Source organism: Eublepharis macularius, chromosome 5, assembly GCF_028583425.1.
Source record: "Eublepharis macularius isolate TG4126 chromosome 5, MPM_Emac_v1.0, whole genome shotgun sequence".
In the NCBI taxonomy this organism is placed as follows: Eukaryota; Metazoa; Chordata; class Lepidosauria; order Squamata; family Eublepharidae; genus Eublepharis; species Eublepharis macularius.
This window is the reverse complement of record NC_072794.1, coordinates 114,095,788-114,116,170: the sequence shown is the minus strand read 5'-3', so window position 1 is coordinate 114,116,170 and position 20,383 is coordinate 114,095,788. Positions and strand designations below refer to the sequence as shown.

Below are 20,383 nucleotides of genomic sequence, written 5' to 3'. Positions count from 1 at the left end.
AAGCTTAATTTTAAAATGGAAAGGTCAAAATCAAAAAACAAAATTTCTACTTCCCAAAAATGTGGAGGGTGATGATTACAGTTTCTAGGACTATTATTATCTTCTCAAGACCCTGTAATGCTATTAACAAACAAAATAACACATGTTCAATATATACGTAAAAACTATTTAATAGATTTTTTCACTGAAAAAGAAACACTAATATTAAATATGCATATAACATTTCATATATTAGTTTAAATTGAGCAGGAAAAGTGGAATATATAATTAACGATCATTACAAAATGGAGAAATCTGATATACTTGTGTTATTTTATTTATATTAATTTACGATTTTATATGCCTTTCTCACTAGGACTCGAGGTGGATTACAGAGTAAGTTAATGCAATCAACAGGATGAGATATCTAATAAACAACGCAATAAAATCTGAGTTGTAGAAATCTGAAATCAACCAGAAATCTGAAAACAGAACTGAAGCAAAGCGTAAGTTTTATCACAAAGTGATTAAATTATGAAAAAATTACGTAGTAGGATCCAACTTACAACAACAGGCAGTATGAGCTATATACAGTAGTATAGTCCACAGTCCCTAAACCTTCACCCAAGTAGCTTTTCAAAACCATTTAGTACAGTTCAAACCCTATTACCAGTACAGAAAAGCCCCCTTGAATCATTCAGTTTTACAGATGAGTGAAGCTGTCATGACAACGTACAGGGAAGAGGCAGTTCCACCGATATGAAGGACCAAGGCATGAAAGGCTTTGTATGTGATAGCCAATACCTTAAATGGAGCCTGGTAACTGATGGGCAGCCAATGGAGTGACTGAAGAATGGGAGTAATATGCATGCTCTACCTGACTTCTGATAATAATTGAGCTGTAGCATGCTGCACCAACTGCAGCCTCCAAATGGATTTTAAGGGGAGACCGATGTAAAGTGCATGCTACTGTGGCATGGATCCAGGTGGCCAGATTGGCTGTTTTGAGGTAAGGGGCCATTTTCTGCGCTAGAGAAATTTGGATGAAAGAGTTTTTGCAGCTGCATTAACTTGCTTCTCTAGCGGTAATGTTGGATCCAGTATAACCCCAACGCTCCAGGGTCAGCTGAACCCCATAGAAAGTGGGAAGCAATGTGTGACTAGCTGTCAAACAGATGGATTACAGTAATATATTCAGTACCATAACAGTGAAATATTTTCTGCATATGAACCTTTGTCAAGTAAGAATAGTTTTTTCTGTTAAATTTGTTCATGCTCAGATGCTTCAGTGTATGTTAATTTCCCCTTTCTGCAGGAACGATTATTATGAAACAAGTAGGAGACCCACAAAAGCTTCCATGGTGTATCTCATTTTCCCTTCCCCCACTATTTCCTCTCTCCTTTCCTGAAAACCCCTACAGCCTCTCTCATTTTAAAACCTCTTTGTTTCCTTCCTATCCACTAGCCAAATTACCTTTCCCTCCTTCTCTCCCACTGGGAAACTCTACCCAGGAAAACTGTGGCCCAGTTGTGCAGTGCCAGCCATTGTAGCACCAGCTGAATGGTGCTAGGTACTGGGCCAGGACCAGCTGCACTGTGGGGGACCTGCAAAGACTTTGAAGGGGGCATCTCTCTTTCCCTTGTAGCCCCCTCCCCTCACTCTTTCCCTCTTCTTGGCAGCCCCCCATCCCCAAATTTCCCTGCTTCATGCTCTCTTTCACACCTACCCACCCATCAAAATTTTATCTGCCCGTCATCTTCTGCTATATTTATTATTTATTTTCTTCACTTATACTCCACCATGGAAGTTATCTTTGAGGGAAAGGACCCATCTGCTGCCAACACATCTGCAAGATTCTTTTTGACGCCTATTGTCATTTGTGTAGGCAAGGGAAACAGGCACAATTATGAAGTCAGGTTGTAATTTCTTGTGTAGAATCACCTCCCTGCCGCAATTGCTGAAATACAGTAATACAGTACAATGCATTTCTTTTAACTTTAATGCCTTCCATTCTTATCTCAAGGAGGGATGAGAAGGCTGGCTTCTGTAACTCATGCAGCAAAAAAACATGATCTTTACTTGCACACAACCAGTACCCAAGACAATCTTTACAAAAATGTTCAGTTGTGTTTGGCCCATCTCCACAGCATTCAGGAGAAATGTTTTAAGATCACTTCCCATGAAATCCTAGTAGCAATGCTCTGTAGACCAAAACAGGGAAGCTATTATATAAATATATTTAATTTCTGTGGAAGTGATACAATATTGTTTTCATCATTATCCTTTTCTGGTCAACCTAGGATGGGTTCATGGTGAGTAATTTTGTAACTATTCTCAGTCATGAAAAGTTCCCTTATTTTGGTTGCAGTACAAGTTGTATGCAAGAAACAGTCCATGCCATTTTGATGTGGTTTTCATAATTCCTATAATACTGCCTACCTATTGCATTTAGCCACTTTAGACAGTGATCAAGATCCACTTGGTTGAATTTCTGTTCTGCTACTTTCAAAACTAAGTTACTTTTCGTGAACACATTTCTGATTTCATGAAGTTGCTGGTTCATCTCAGCTAAATATGAAGAACCCTATCTGGTATAATTAACGTGACTGTGAGGGTGAAAATACAGTAGCATTTTCTGTAAAGCAAATAAATATAACTTCTGCACACCATTGTGCTAGGCCGGGAATAGGAGCAGAAGGTGTAATACATTCATATACTGCCATCATTAAACATTTTTCTTGAGTATAAATGGAGCTATGTGATTTACAAAATCAAGTAGATGACAATATTTTTACTAGAGCATCATTATCCTGTGGGTCGATTTTGATGCGTTCACTAATCCTGCTCTGAAACCTGGTTCCTTCTCTTGCAGGTATGACAGCAGCTGAGGAAGCAGTAGTTGCCACATAGCTTAAAGTGTTAGTACTTATAAACTAGCAACAAAGCCCATTACGGGAAAAAATACAACGGGCTCTAGAAAGGGTAAGGCTGGCAGGCATTGGCACCTGCTCCACTCCTGATCCTAGCCGGGTGAAGGGGGGGCATTACCGCCTGTTTCGCTCCTGATCCCGGCAGGGTGAAGGGGGAGGCACTGCCGCCTGCTCAGCACCTGATCTCAGCCAGGTGAATGGGGGTGGGCATTGCCACCTCCTCCGTGCCTGATCCCGGCTGGGTGAAGGGGGGAAAGCATTGCTGCCTGCTCTGCACCTGATCCCAGCCAGGTGAAAGTGGGGGTGGGCATTGCCACCTGCTCCACTCCTGATCCCAGATGGTGAAGGGGGTGGGCATTGCTGCCTGTTCTGCGCCTGATTCCGGTGGGTTAAAGGGAGTGGGCATTGCTACCTGCTCTGCATCTGTTCCTGGCTGGGTGAAGGGGGGGCAGGCATTGCCACCTGCTCAACTCCTGATCCCAGCTGGGTGAAGACGGGGGGAGGGGGCGGCATTGCCACCCGCTCCGCGCCTGATCCCAGGCGGGTGAAGGTGGGGGTGGGTATTGCCACCTGCTCTGCTCCTGATCCCAGCTGGGTGAAGGGGGGACAGGCATTGCCACCTGCTCTGCATCTGATCCTGGCTGAGTGAAGACGGGGCGGGGCAGGCATTGCCACCTGCTCAACTCCTGATCCCAGCTGGGTGAAGATGGGGGGAGGGGCGGCGGCATTGCCACCTGCTCCGCGCCTGATCCCAGGCGGGTGAAGGTGGGGTGGGTATTGCCACCTGCTCTGCTCCTGATCCCAGCTGGGTGAAGGGGGGACAGGCATTGCCACCTGCTCTGCATCTGATCCTGGCTGAGTGAAGACGGGGCGGGGCAGGCATTGCCACCTGCTCAACTCCTGATCCCAGGAGGGCAGGGAATAGCCCTTCTCTAGCATTATAGCAATATCGCACACAAACAAAAATTTTAGAAAGTGGGTTTGTGCTGGGATGCCACCAATGATGACAGCACCCTTGGTCAAAAATCCTAATTATTTAAGGTGCATCTGGAAGAAAATATATTGACTCCACAACTGGAAAAATGCAGAGAGGGCAGATATGCAGAAGTCCATGCCCCAAATGATTCTGTTGCTTGTGTGTTCACTGCTTAGAAAACCAGGAAAAAGTCAAGAGTGCAGAAAAATTTTCCTGAAAGATGAGGTGATTGCCCCATCTGCCTTGAAGCAGACACTCCTAAAGAACCCTACTCTGGACCCAGGAGAAATGAATAAATACTGTCCAGTCTCAAATTTTCCATTATTGAGCAAGGTGATTGAAACAAGTGAAATGAAGTGGATTGTTTGGATCCATTACAATTGGGAGGCTGTGAAAACCGTGAACAGGTGCCTGGGCAGGAAAGATCTTGCGACTGTGCTGCTTGCCCTGGTAACATCTAGATTAGACTACTGCAATGAGGTTTATGTGGGACTGCCGTTGAAGACGGTCCAGAAGCTACACTTGCTAATGAATGCTGCCACCAGAATGTTGATGGGGTGTGTCACAGGGAATATATCACTCCAGTCTTTTCCCACCTACACTGGTTCCCAATTTGCTTCCCAGCAGAATTCAAGGTGCTGATATTGACCTTTAAAGCCCTATATGGCTTGGGCGCAGCATACTTTAAGGACTGCTTTCTTTCAAATGAACTAACCCATTCACTCCAGTCATCTTTGTAGACCCTGCTTTGAGTGTTCTCATCATCTGAGGTTAGACAGATGAAAATCTAAAGGGTCTTCGCAGTCATGGTGCAAAAACTTTGGAATTCCTCTACAGAAACACTCATCTGTGTCGCTCTATTGTTGCCTTCCACCAGCAGACTTCTAAAATTTTATTGGGTGTACCTCCCTCCTCTGTGACTGGCCCTCCTCCCTTCTTGCATTGTTATGTGTATCGGTCTGTTTATATGTTTTGACTTAATTATTTAATATATATAATTTATTTTAACTGCTGTTTTAATGCTGCATTTTGTAATGTTTGCTGCCTTGGGGACCCCATGTAGGTGGAAAGGAAGCAAAGAAATTATTCTGAACTTCAAAATACCCCTCTTTTGTTTTCCAAGGGGTATTTTGAACTACCAGAAACCATGGCAACTACAGTTCCTATGTTTCTTGGTGACCCTAGTAGGAACATCAGGAACTATGCATGCTTTGTTTCCCATGTTGTCTGGCAACTCTGGAAACTGCTAGACATGCTCACAGCAGCATCTAGGACCAGAAACTCCATTGCAAGTACTCCCTACAACATCTGTTTGCTACAGGGAAAGAGAAGATGTGATGAAGGAGTGGAGGGCTCCAAAAGAGGATCATTTCTGCTCTTCCCTTTGAAGCCTGAGCCTGGCTGGCAGTCTGGGGAGGTGGAGGATTAAACTCAGTCAGTTCATTATTTGAACTACCCCCGAGATCTATTTTGCCTCCATCACTGATGTATAGTATTTGCTTCCTTAAGAGGTGTGCAAACTGTGCCACCTAGTCCAGCTTGGTGACTTGTTCAAGTCCACACTATAAACCCAAGTCTAGCTGGCTATCTACTGTTATGCCTTTATGTGGGGTATTCCTGTTGCCTCCTTTTGGCAACACAGACTGAATTATTAGGAGTGCCATGCAAGGAATAAGACTACTTCACTAGACAACAATCTGACCCTCATCATAGCTGTAGTCCTAAGATAGCAATTTCCACATTGGAACTTTAGTTTTCTGCAGCTTATTGGAAGGTAAATGGGAAGAAAAGGACTTTTCAGGAGATTTGCTTTCTCAGTGTAAGGAAATAGGATTAATGGCCACACACAAAAATGGAGAAACAGCTGGGCCCATGTTTTAACTCTAGGAGGCAGTTTCCCAGCACAAAAGGCACAGTTTGCAAAGACTTAAGCCTGCACATTATAATACATAACAGTCATACACTGTTCAAAGGTAATGTAAAAGAGTAGATCTTTACATAATTGAGCTTAGGAAATGATAGCAATGCTGATGCACTGGATGTCCAAGAGATCCCATCCTGACTTCACTCACGGTTTGAATCCTTTAAAGAGGATACACCCATACCATAACATTTTGCTAGCTCAAGTATTCATGAAGAGAGAAATCACATAAGACACAGGCAAAAGTAAAATGGATCACAAGGTAGAAATGTACTACATTTCTCTCTCTTAAAAAAGGAAAATGTTAGGAGATTCTAACACTCCTACTGGTAAGCATCACAAGCCATCATAGGCATGGGATTGCTATTCTTGAGCAGGTGCATAACTGCTTCCTATCTGGCCAGCAGCACCTAGCACTACCTTCAGTGCTCATGCTCTACATCCATGCTAGATACCACTGGTCCATCAACAGGTATGTGCCTTTAAAATGTTAATGTAGCAGCTCCCATGCTTCTGTCAATGCCTCATGACAACTGCCTGGCCCCCTCCCCTTGGCTGCCACTCAGTGGCAATGTCCTTTTAGCCCCCAGTGCATCAGTACAGCTGGAGTAGTAATTAAAATGGTTCCCTTTAACCACATTGATCCCCAACCCCATAATTTGATTGGTTAGGGAAAAGCAAAGCAGAAAGGGATGTCTCAGCCTCTAATATCACAATACTCAGGATTTTAGTCCAGTGGCACCTTAGAGACAAGATTTTCAGTGTCAGCTTTCATCCGAGCTCCGCTCTTCAAACACAAGTAGGAATAGAAACCCCTGAGCCTATATATCCAGCCAAATGTGGATGGGGTGTTACAAGCAAGGACATCACAATGTAAAGGTACAATGCAGGGTTCTTATCTCACTACAGATGCTAATTTCTGCTCTAATGAAACTGCATTATATCTTTACATCTTGATGCCCTCCCTTGTAACATCCCACCCACCTTTGGCTGGGATGTAAATGCTCAAGGATTTCCATTCCTACTCAAGTCTGAAGGAGGGAGCTCTGACTCTCAAATGCTTATACTCTGACAATCTTGTTGGTCTCTAAAGTGCCACTGGAATAAAATCCTGCTGTTCTACTGAAGACCAACATGGCTACCAATTTAACTATCCTCATGAACTGCTCTGCTTCTTCTTTTCTTAGAAGACTGGATATTTTTCTTAGAGGACTAAAGGGGTGAGGATTTGCCCACAGCCAAATATCAAGACACCATCTTCATCCAAAATGGAATTAGCTGGACTGAAGCTGAAAATGTTTGTTTGCTTTGTAGAAATACAGTGCATCTCAAGCCACAAACGAGTTTGCAGAAGCATTTGGGAACGGCTGCTTGTTCTGTAGAATCAGCTTGCCTCAAGCCAGAAATAACTGTTTACTTTGTAGAAGCACAGTGTGCATGCCCTAGCTCCACTAAGAAGAAAAAGGAAAAGCTTTCCTTAATAATGATGCAGATTGGTGCTTTTTTCTTTTCTTTTAACACCTAGAAAATGAAATGATAGCTGGAAAATTATAATATGTAGCTACGTTTGGAGGAAGACAGCCAAAACTCATATTGATTGCAGACCAGTTAAAAGCTTGGCTAGTGTCCAGCAGTCAAAAACCAACTATCCACAAGACATTCATTCCTTCTTTCCTCTTACTTCAAAGTATTTAGATGCATATTCTTCACACTGAATTTATTATGAACTGAGACAGCCTGTTGCTGAGCTCATAACTATCCTTCATCCAACACAACTTGAGCAGAATTAGGTCATCCATCTGCGGTCACTTCTTGCCAGGATCTCCCCCACCTTCCCTGTAAGGCTTACTCATAAGCAGATGACCTGAACACAGACCAAGTGTAAGCAACGATACATCCCTGCTGCTGTCCCACTTGTTGAAATTGCACAGAACAGATTTCTTCTTCCCACCTAGGGCTTCAGCAGGACATTAAAAGCTGGATGTTCTACAGCAAGAGAGACTTCACACAAATCTAAATCTTTCCAATGAGACCTTTAACTATTAGGTAGATTATCAAACTGGTTTTCATCAGTGGTGGTGTGTAGTATGCCGATATAAGGTGGTTCCCATCTTGAAATAGCCACTGCCAAAGGAACAGGTAAACTATGAGCCTCCATGAAGTCCAGGCCTTATACCAGGGATGGAAGTGAACGTGGCTCTTTTGGTTGATGGCAACTGCAATTCTGTGTGGACATTCTGCTTCCTAACTCTAGATGTGTGGAAACTGAAGACACTCTACACATGCTCTGAGGCATTCTCTTAGATATTGGAAAAATCCACACGCCCTTGGCGCATCCCGGCGTTGCGCTAAATGTTCGCTAAACACTTGGAAGTATAGCATCTTTCTAGCATGATTCAGAAATCGCGCTAGAAAGACGCTATACTTCCGAGTGTTTAGTGAACATTTAGCGCAACGTCAGGACGCTCCGAGGGTGTGTGGATTGAGCCATCATTAGCCCATTAACTCCTTGACATTGAGGAAATCTGGGGGCCAACTGAGCCCTTTTCAGTCACTGCAATTTTAGTGTGATCTCTCTTTACATGTGGTTTGAGCACCCTTTGTGATCCTCCCAATATGCGCAGACCTCATTTTGTATAAATAAGGCACCTTTTGTATTTTCCAGTGCTGATATATAAAAAATGTCTACTCTCAACCAATCTGGGTTTCAGTTCACCTGTGCTGATGCTGCAAAATGTGTGTGTTACCCAATTCACACAAACCACACATATGAGGAGGATCACAGGTAGCTTAATCTCTCCCTGTGAGCAGTCTGAATATCAAAATTGCAACAACAGAAAGGGGTTCTGCTGAAACCTTAACATTTCAGACTCACTCTTTGGCTAGTGTAAACTAATGCAGTACTTCTGAAGTCAATGAGTTACAGCCATCTGTGTTTCTTGTTTCTCGGCATTAGTATTTGCAGCTATAAAATGGAGACCACAGATGCTCATTCTTTTTTTGTAAAGTGTTATTTAAAAAACACTAAGTATTATTATTGCTAATTGTTATTACCAACAACTGTTAAGTGATCATTGTCAATACTGATTATTGTCCTGTTAAGAGTAGGAAAGAATATTTTACATGCATTAGGATATTATGAGTTTTTAAAAAATAACTGGCTTCTAACCTTACTTTATTCTTTTCAGACAGCAAATAGTAGTGCTAAAATACGGTGTTCTGTTTTCCTTCTAATTTGCTCAGTATCCTAGTTAGAAGTCTGCCTTTCCAGCATACATTATAAATTTACAATGTAATCCTAAACAGAGTTACACCGTTCCAAATCCATTGAAGTCAATGGATTAAGAACTGTGTAACTCTTCTTAGGATTGCACTGTTAATTTGGCTCCCTAAATTTTATCAATGCTATTCATACCCCCACCTCTTGCATTCCTAGTGAGAGAATGTACAAATAAATATCTCAGTTGTAGCACCTGTAGGTGTACTTTCTCCACGGCTCTAGCAAAGCCACACATAAAGTGTGCTGGGGAGTGAGAAGGGGCCATTTTACACAGTAACATTTCAGACTGTAAACGTGGTTAATCCTATCAGAGGAGATGAACATTCCTTGCTGATCTTCTTAGCAGTTGTGGCAATGGTTTATAACAGTATATTCAACAGGTTATGCTCAGGGCATATATCCTACTACTTAGTGACAAGCTCAATGAAACTGCCTCAGTAGCTGCATTTTTAATAGTACAATAGGCACTTAGTGATCTAAGGAACACGGGCTGAGTAATTTTCCTTTAACAAAAGACACTTCCACAAACAAAATGGGACTTCCCGGCCTTCCCCTTTCTACAGCAGTCCACTGAATTCCCTGAAATGCTGCTCTCACGGGTGAATCAGGGTCTGCAGTAGGTGGCAATAACAGGCACACACACCCCTTTCCACAGGCAGCAAATTACCACTGGATTCAACCCTATGAGTGGAATTACATTGAAGGGAACTGGGAGGGGGGGCATAAGGATAAAAAAGAGACACCCAAATGTTTCTGGGGATGGCACCACCAGAGAGAAGACCCTATCCTTGATTGCCACCAATCTACTCTCTGAAGGCAGAGCACCCAAAATTGGGTTCCAGAAGCAGATTTTAAAGAGCAGGCAAGTTCCATAATGATGAAGAGAATCAGCTGTGGTCCAGGAGTTCTCCACCTAAAACCTCACCTCTGCTATGAACTTGCTAGATGACATTATACAATCCTCTCTCTTTCATCCTCTGCCCCCCACCCATAGCATCAGGATAACAATACCTGCCCACTTTACAAGGCCTATTACAAGATAATGTATAAGAAGCACTTTGAACACTAAAGGCACTACAGAAAAACTAAACAGTATTCTTCTTCTGTGAGAAGTGGAAATACTATTATTGGTGGTGGTCTTAGAAAGGTTTCTCAAAGTCTGAGTTATGAACCACTAGAAGTGCTGAAAGGAAGTAGTAGAGTCATGAGTCTCTAACTCTTATGGGTTCAATTCAGTGAGATGTGGCACATGGAGAGGATGATGGGGTGTGGGGGGTAGAGCTCAGAACAGAAAGAACAAAGACAGCAACTATGGAAACCAGAGAGGTATACCCAGAGAGATTTCCTGGCTGGGAAGGTGAAGGACTATGTTTCCCATTCACTCCAGTTTTCAATCTACAGGCCCAAATCAATTGCACAGCCCCAAGTGACTTTAAAAAGAGGATGTTCTATGAAGAATAGCAGTCACAGCAACACCCATTTATTTTCTATGCTGCGTCTGCAGAATTATTTTTATTAGAACAGCACCAAGAGTCTCCAACTCAGATCACTGACAACTATGAACAGTAAGTAAGAGACAACTTGCATCCATGCTTTTCAAGCAAGTCCACAGAAATTACTAGCCCATAATCATCTCTACTGGGAGAAAGGCAGCATGGCATAGCTCGAACTTGTCAGAACTCAGAAGCTAAGCAGTGTCAGCACTTGGATGGGCGGCCACCAAAGGAAGTCTCTGCAGAGGATGGCACTGGCAAAACGCCTCTGCTTCTCACTCAAAAGCCCTTTGCTGGGGTTGCCATAAGTCAGTTGTGACAGCACATACACACACAATAATCTCTACTAACTCTCTGGCCCACACACTCCTCTGTCAGTCATCTGTGCCACACCAATGGTCTGAATGAGAAATAAACAAGCGAGCAAAAAGAAACTGCTCTCTTTCCATTTGCACAAGTTGTATTGCATTGTTTTTGCTCTGTGAGGCACTTCGAGCACATCTCTGGAAAGGTGAATAAAGTTAAATAAATAAAACTTAAATAAAGTTTTTCCACCTGATGGGGAGCCTATAGTTGCCATAGGTGACTAGATTAATGATTTATTCACAAGCCTACAATAACTAACTACTAGCAGTCTCTTTCTCTACACTTCAAACCACTTTTAAAAAGAGATTAATAAAATTCACCTCATTTTTTAAAGACGTAAGGTGACTCCCTACAGATTAAGAGGTATGGGGGGGGGTGCAGGGAAATACCTAAACTCACACACAATTCATTATACAAAATCTTTGCTAAGAACTGACATTTAACCATAATTTAGCCATGTCATTTATACTGGAGAATAAAGTTCTATTTGATTTAGACTTCTCGGAGTAAAACATGCAACCACGTAAATCGCATGGGTTGGAAAGTAAAAGGAGCATCAAATCAAGCTCTGCCATGGATAAAAAAATTACCCTAACAGATGGTTTTGTTTTAGAATCCTAAATATAGCCAATTTAGAGGAGCCAAGATAAAGAACAATTACAACAGACTTTCACCTCCAGCTCCTAACACAGTGTGGATTGTCTTGGCTAATATTTATTGAATTTTTTAATTATTTACTTTACTTACTTATTTGCTTTTCTCACTGAGACCTATATAGTTGTTAGGAAATCTGTCCAATTCTTCATAAAACCCAATAATGGCATGTTGCAAGGTATAAATTTCCACACAGAGCAAGTAGGAGTCAGCCATAGTTCTCCAGAAAGGACCATGAGACAAAATGCAGGCTCTGATGAGATTGCCAGCTCAATGTATTTGCAGTAAATACTGTTATCTCACATTATTTGAAAATCACTGAATCTAATCAAATCAGGCCCTGCAAATATGACTACCTGCAGCCCTAAACTGCCTGACAAAGATGGAACAGCATTATTCAGTATGAAAATGCAGAAGCACATAAGAATTAATCTGGAAAATTTGACATTGCAACTATCTGGTTGCCTTCTTTTGTTTTTGGAAGAACAGCTGGCTGGAAAACCTGTAACCCTCTTGAAGCTGAGAATAATGGCAGCATTTCTCATTTGGTCCTTCTGGACAGCAGCAACAACAGCCCCAACGCCTGTTTAATTACACAAAGCCACATCCTAGACACTGACCTTTAAATCAGGAGGCTTGCTTCGAGTAACAGGATGTAAGGCCGGGTTTGGATTGGATGCACCCGAATCCAGCTGGGCAGCAGCAGAATCCCCAGGTTTGGCTTCCATGGCAGCCAGGATGGGAACATCTTCAGCCCCAGCAGAGTCTTCGTCTGGCTGCTGCAGCTCATCAGATTTGCACCTCTTCATGCTGGCTGAGAGGGTGGGCTTGCACTCCTGCTCCTCGGAGGAATTGCAGGTGAAAACCGGGAGAGACGGGAAGGGGAAGAAGGAAGGGAGAGAGCGAGATCACCTCAGGAGGCAGAAGTTCTTTTCACCTGTGAGATGCAGGCGGGCAGGCCATAGGGAGGAGCTGGAGAGAAGCCTCCATCCAACTCCCTGCATTGGGCAACAGCAGGGCTGGGACCACCGGCACCAACTTTGGCACGTGAGCGGCGATTACAGAGGCAAAAGGCAGCGAGGGGGATTTTACCGGGGTGCCGGTGGGGAATCGGATGCCATGCATTTGAGGATGCCCTTTCCCCTCCCAGCATCGCTACTCACTGTTGAAGCCAGCAAAGGAGCGCTCCGGCTGCCTCGCCCAGCTGCACCTTCCCTTCCAATCGGCGCATGTCTTCCCGCTTCTGTCGCGATTGTCCTTCTAGAGGTTGCCTGCGGCGGCTCGCCTACCCCCTGCCACGAGCCCACTTCCCGCCGCTCCTAGCCAGGCTCAAGAGCAAATCCCTCAGCCTAACCCACCCACCTACCTAGCCGGCTTGATCGTCTGACGGACAGCTGGAGAGAGCCAACCCGAGCTGCAGCCCGATCTGGAGAGCGAGAGGGGGCTGGACCCGCCAAGCTTTTCCAGGCTTGGTTGGCCGGTGGCTCCCGGCCTCCCCGCCCCGGCCCGCCCCTCCCGGGTCGCAGGAGCTGTCGATCGGGGGATGGTGCTGCACCGGGGCTGCGGCTTTGCAATGCAGGCGGCGGGAGCCTCGCGGCGTTGCAGAGGCTGCATTCGCTACGACTCGCCGTCCGTTTGGACCCCCGGAGAGGAGCCCGGCCCGCCCCACGCTGGGGAAGCGGCTCGTGAATCGTGATCTCAGTGATGCATCCGGAGGAAAGGAGTCGCCTCCTCTCCTATCGCCATGGGAACTCCCCCCACCCACCCAGGGCTGGCTTCGCCTTGAACGTATTTGCGATTTCTCCGCGGATGCATGTTGCGGCTTTAGAAACTTGATAGCCCCAGGGGGCAAGCAAATGTGTCTGTGCGTTTCAGATGCGCACAGCATCCTTGGCCAGCTAGTCCTCTAAAGATACAGAACTCTTATTTTTTTATGTGATGTTTCTCATCTTTTCTTTTCCTAGCGGGAGAGAGTATGTAAAACTTGCTGTAGAGCTCTACAGAGGCCCACATTTCAATCTCTCTTCTCCCCCGTATTGTACTACTACCACGTGCCAATATAGACCTCCCCTTAGCCAGCAATGTGCGGTTGCACTGCAGTGCACACTACACAGCAATGACCCAGGCCCTGCCCCAAATCACACCCTTAACATTTGGTCTTTTAAAACCCTGTTCATCTATATCCTGCACTTGCTTCAAGGAGTTCAGGATAGGAAACATTGACTCTTCTTGCTGGGTAGGGGAGGCTGACATGGTTTCTGGTCCAAAGTTACCCAGTCAGTTTCATGCCTGAGAAGTGTCTGTGGGTAAGTAACATGCACGTGATACGAATGACTACAAGCAAAAAGTAGTGCCATGCAGTGACTTGTGTTGATTTTTCTGTACAGCTGATTGCAGTCGGAGACACAATTCCTCCCATTAGCAGCTTCTGTTGCAGGTCTATAATGAGGCATCCTTGAGCAGGCAAAAATAAAATAAAATATAAGGACTCCCGAGATTGAAAAATAGGATCCAAGTTTTTTAAAAATTGAACACATAAAGCTGCCTTATACTGAATCAGACCATTGGTTCATCATGGACAGTATTGTTTACTCGGACTGGCAGCAGCTCTTGAGTCCAAGGATCCCAGAAGGAAGGCTTTGACAGGACCTACTACCTGATCTTAAAAAAAAAAAAACCTAGTGACACCAGAGATTGGATTTGAATGTCAAACAGATGCTCCACTACTGAGCTACCGTTCCTCCTCTTTATTTGCTATTATTTGCAACATTGTGAAAATCACAAAAATATTAGCTATCTTACAAACACACACAACAAAGACCATGTTAGTGATCCATAGTACTGATAATGCAAAAATTAGCAGTAATAGACATAATAACACAAAATTAATAGTAGTTATTTTACTAGCATTAATAAAACTCAGTTGTAATAATCATGAATAACATCAATAATACAAAATTAAGAGCAAAAACCCATATAGGATCCAATATTTGTTTTAACTGAAATCAGTTCTATATATGTTCAGTTCTATATATTCTATATATGTATCAGTTCTATATATGTGTTAGTATCTCATTGTTTAACTGTTAACACTTCATTGTCTCTAACCATGGAGGACCTACCAGTATCTCAGGAATCTATTAAAATTGCCACCTCATCCAGCCATCTTAATATTCTGTCTCTGGTGGTGGAGAGTACCCTCAAGTCAGAGTTTATTTATAGTGACCCCTGGTGGGGTTTTCATGGCAAGAGACTAACAGAGGAGGTTTGCAATTGCCTGCCTCTGCAACCTTGGTCTTCATTGGAGGTCTTCCATCCAATTACTAAACAAGACCGACCCTATTTCGCTTCTGAGATCTGACAAGATCAGGCTCACCTGGGCTATCCAGGTCTGGACCTGTCTCTAAACCTTAGAAAATATAAGTTTAAGACTCTTTAAAAATACTTTAATCTTGCTTTCTTCTATTGAGACCTACTCTCTTTTCTCTAAATATTGAGCTATTTGCACTGTAGTTTCCATGATAAACTATAAAGCCACTTCTTTTTTCTTTGTATACCTGACTTTTTAATGTACCCCAGCATCTAAAGAGGTTTGAAACCCATTGGTTTCTTTTGTTTTATTTAGAAGTTCTTGCCCAACCCTTGGTACAGAAGGGCATTGCCACCAGAAGTGCAAGGAATCTGCTCTATCAGCCTGGATCTGGGTAATTTTTACAACCTTCACAGAGTTAAATATCATCTTGCTAATTATAGTATAGTAATGCATTCTGATAACCTTATTTCTTTCTTGTATAAATAATTTCATACTTAATCCTTCCTTCAAATCTCCAATTAGCACAAAATCCATTCCTATTTACCATTATATTCTCAGTCAGGATCTGATAGATGTTTGACAACATACTATTGTTCTTTCTTCCTGTTTTTCAGACTTCCTTCCTTAGCATTGTTCCCTGTACTTTTCCTTTAACTCAATCCCTAATTTGAAAGAATTGGAATATAGGAAAAGCTCTTTCCTCCTTAAATCTTCATAGGTGACCCTTCTGATATTCTCATTATATCCTTTAAATTGTTCCTCCTTTATCATGATAGGTAAATTTTAAAAGAAAAATAAAATCTTTGTAAAAAAACATCTTAACTGCAGAGGTCCCTTGCTTCTTCATGGTCCTCGAAGTTTTTGAGACTGCTCCATTAATGAAAAGAAATTACATAATCTGCATTCAAAGGTTGTGAAATCTTCCTTTTCTGACCTTCTACTGGGAGAAAAAAATCGGGGGGGGGGAGAGTTGGGGAGACAGACTCCTAACATCAGTTTTAACACTAACATGAGAACTGGGGAAAAGTTGGCAAGGAAGTTTGGGAAGTAGGTGCAGATTCCTAATCGGGCCAAAGGAAAGGGATAGATCTTCTAAGGAGAGAAGATTTTCCCTACCTAGTCAAACAGGGAGGTAGCTCTGGAGAGTGAAGAGAACCCTGGTCAGGTGTAGTTGGAAACTGCCTGTGGAGACCTTCAGATCCCTTGTGCTGTAGTGGCAAACAAATACACAGCTGCTGCCAAAAGCAATTTTAAAAAATCTGCATAGTCAATCAGATGTCCAGTGGCCAATCAGAAGCACTGCTGGGCAAAAGCCTCACTAGTTGTGACCATTTTCTAAAAACACTTGGTGATTGTAAGGAAGTCTATCAGTGGGTGCCATGGTGCCCATTGGCACCATGTTGGGGAACCCTGCTATAGACAGTTTTTGTTTGCTTTCTTTCCAGTTCTGTAATCCCAGTCCTATGGCATTGTTTATTATTTTGTGCTGCTTCATAGAATTGTTTTCTGTATTTTGTAATCTGGTTTCAATTTTCAGAAGAAAGATGGGCTATAAATGAACTAACATAAATAAAAAATAAATTTGTGTTTGGAATCACAGTCCAAGGCAATAGATTGACAGCAAGAACAGGTGATAAAAACTATTGAAGAATATAATAAAATGAGAATATATAATATTCAAAATAAGAATTCCATATCTCCAATGGTAATAGAAACTATTATGAAACTATTCAAAATCCTAATTGATTTATGTGTATGGTGCTGAAATATCAATAAACAAATTGAAAGCATATCTATCAAATACAAAAAAAAACATGATTTGCTTTTAAAAAAACTTTATTAAACCTTTGCCTTTGGACATTTCCACCTCCTCCTTGCCTTACTTACACTTCAGGAGGGCTCTGGTTACAACTAACACTCTTTCTTTTAATTTCCCCCCACACAGAGCTAAGATCGCCAGGTCTCCCAGAGCTTAAACCAAGGGACTGGGGAGTTTGGGGTGGGGGAACACATCAGGAGTACTGATCTCGTAAGATCTCAGAAGCTAAGCAGGGTCATTACTTGGATGGGAGTTCACCAAGGCAGACTTTGAGAGGAAAGCAATAGCAAATCACCTCTGCTTCTTGTTAGCCTTGAAAACCCTCTTGCTGGTGCAACCACAAGTCAGTTGTGACATAAGCGTGCTTTACACACACAAGGTGATTCAACATACTAATAGAATCAATTCTGGCTTCACAGAATTTTTGCTTTTTTAACTTCTGCTTGCTACTACAAAAGATCTCCTTAGTGAAAACATCAACACACTTGGCTGCAGAAACTGGTTCAGTAATAGGTATCATATTACCTACATTTGCACTTTTATCTAATTTTACTGTAATTTCATTTCAACAACACTTTTGCAGAAGAATACTTGTGAAGATGGGGCTGTAAATCACATTAAATGAAAATATGATCCAACTATAACATCAGTAGTGAAGCTGAAGTCAGTGCTTTTAGATACACAGTGAAAATGCATAATAGATACATTTGTTTGTCAGCCACCTTGAGATCTTTCAAGATTATCATCAGTCAACACCAAAATTTAGCCAAATCTGAAATTTCTCAGATTTATCCTGGAGCCCCAACCCTTTGGGCAGCAATTTATTCAGAGGAAAACAAATTAAGAGATTCATATTATGATCCTGTGGCCATAATGATAAAAATAAGACTTGATGGCTACATAAACTTCTGTCTTATTTTAAAGTGTTTTCTGTTTCTGAGATATGTGAGATCTGGCTGTACAGAGCAGATGTGTTCCAGTAGGTGGTCTCAATGGTTGGACTATTTCTGTAAAGTTATTTTTACAAAGCTCTGATGTAGTTTTATAAGCATCTTAATTGGTCTGTGTGACAGCTAAAGCCTTAATGAGCCTGCTGTATTATTCTCTTTTAAATGCAAGACATTAAGACAGCAGGCTATTTTGTCAGGTTGCCAAAGACAGCCTTCAATGAAAAGGCTTAGGGCACTTTCATTCCAGTATAATCAACACAAAATATTTCAACTTGGAGCACTTTTGAATTGATTTGGAGACATGAAAAACCAAGGAACAAACATGAGTTCTGTTGGAGTGGTTGGTCATGCCCACATTCAATTTCCCACTTCCATGTTTGTCAATGAGCAACTGCAAACCCACAAAGCTCTTTCATGGTTGAGTATTTATCATTACCTGTATTTATTATTTATGACTTTCAGTGCAATCCTAAATAGAGCCACATCCTTCTAAAGCCACTGAAATCAATGAGCTTAAAGGGTATACTTCTATTTAGAATTGCAGTTATACATATTTTAGTCGCAAAACTGACAGACCCAGGCTATTAAACCCTTACAATTTGCAGCTTACAATGAAAAGAAACTAACAGCTGCCTTGAAAAAAAATCCACAGTGTGAGAATGGAGAAACTGATGATAGGTTTTAAGAGAGTTAAAAGCAGTTTCAAAGATTTCACTTCCCATAGTAACTTCCCATAATATTAATTAATTATAACAATTTCCCCATAGTAACTTCCCATAATTTCACTTCCCATAGTTTCTCTCCTCCCTTATATTGTAAATCCTTTCAAAGCAAAGATCTTTGTTTCTTTTATCACACTATTAATGGTGGTTAGATTTTGAAGCTATCTGGAACAATAACATGCTTCAAATCCAGTTGACTAGAAGTGATTGGACTTAATATCCACAACACATTTGCTTTTAATCTGCTCACAGCTCTTTGGAAAAACTGTCTCCAGTCTAAATTATCATCTATGCCAGTGGTACTCACTCTGAGGCTTACAGAACCGCACTGAAATTTGCAGCATCCAAAACAGCCATGTGACTACTGTATGTCCTGTGCGTTGCTCCACCAAACACATGCATACAATAATACATTACTATTAATATTGTATATAACTGTAACTTTTTGAGAGTTACCAGAGTACCTTTGCATATATAGAATTGTCTCTCCCATCACGGTCCAACTTTAGTCAGCCTTTTTGTGAGGGAAAGGGATTTTCTCACTGCCTTCCTGTGGTCTCCTCATCATTAAGCACAGGTCAACTGAAAGAACGAGATTGCCAAGACGCCAGAAGGAGGAGAGGAGGGCTGTGAAGACATGGGGGTAAAACTACCCCCAACACATTAAGACCAAATTGCTTTCTTGGGAAGCTGCTGTGGTGGTTTTAATCTGTCTTCTCTGCAGTCAGCTTGGTCTTCTCCCATGGGTTGCCCCAGAGCTTGAATGACAGCACAGAGAAGGCAAAGAAGGATTTCTTGGAAAGGACAGGCCCTTTATCTCCATCTCTAGGAACATGGGAAGGGTGCTGCACTGGGGAAGAGGCAAGGTGTCAAAGAGCCACATGTGCCTTCCAAGTCACTGAGCAAGTATCACTGATCTATGTAGAAAGTCTTTGAACTTCTACTTGAGTGTGTAGAAAGGGTGGCGGCTGTGTCACAGAGTGATTTAAAAAAAATAAATGGAGCACCATGCTCACACTCCTACTGTCAGATAGTTGACTCCTATCGCTCAACAAAACATTCTCTTTTAGGTCATCTGTGTACTTTCTCCTAGCAATAAATAAACCCCAAACTTAAATTTTGCTTATTCTCTTCTTTAACAGTATCAATTTCCCAATGGTTTTTAAATACTTCAAAGGAACAGAACAAAACACTCGAATCCAAATTATGTTCTTGTTAAATTTATTTTATGCTCAAATCCAGGAGCTGTCATACCGAATACAGCAGGACTTCATTTGCATCATGAAGTCCTGCCCTTTAGCCAGCAGAAATATGGAGAGAATACTAACCACATTCCAACAGAGATTTCAGCACACTTAAGCTCATTGCAATCAATGGGCTTAAGCATGCTTAATTCTATTGGATGGCAGCACAATTCTGAGAGCCTGCCTTGCCACAGCATAGCTATACCAGTGAGGTTTTGCCATGAAACATACACCACTAGTCGGTACCCTATGGACATTTTGCTGAGCAGAAAAAGAACTATGCATGCTGATCATGGCAGAGACTCTAGAAACTTCAGCAACACCTACCAGTTAGGGAGTGGTATCCTGCAGACACAATGCCCCCATGAATGGCAGGGTAGCCAGGTTTCCGCAACAGCATGAGCAACCCTCTTTCCCTACTGTAGCACTCTAGGCAGCAAAAGAAAAATGTTTAAACATTGTTGGTGTTGTGTGTGTCTGGAAGTGACGTCCTGCTGTGCATCTCATCAGTATCCTGCCCATGTCCCCGCTGTTGGCTGGCAACTATATACCCCAGCTGCATGACTGTGTGTTCAAGCCTGGCCTTTTGCTGAGTCCCCTTTTGCCATGCATCAGAAGAGCAATAAGGGAACACACAACAGCACCTCCAGTGACGTTTTTTCCAACTGCCTCACAGCTTGCCAGGGAACGTCACCCATGTTTCAAACAAGTGTGATGGGTTTGAGCCACTGGGGG

General features: G+C 42.4%; 1 protein-coding gene across 1 annotated transcript in view; it reads right to left on the bottom strand.

Moving 5' to 3' along the window:
- Positions 1-12,312, bottom strand: part of TMCC2 (transmembrane and coiled-coil domain family 2) — an 86,550-nt gene extending 74,238 nt beyond the window's left edge. Inside the window, exon 1 of the mRNA XM_054981849.1 lies at positions 12,221-12,312. The gene's annotated coding sequence lies outside the window, so the exon portion shown is untranslated. The remainder of the gene's footprint in view (positions 1-12,220) is intronic.
- Between the last annotated feature and the right edge of the window lie 8,071 nt (positions 12,313-20,383).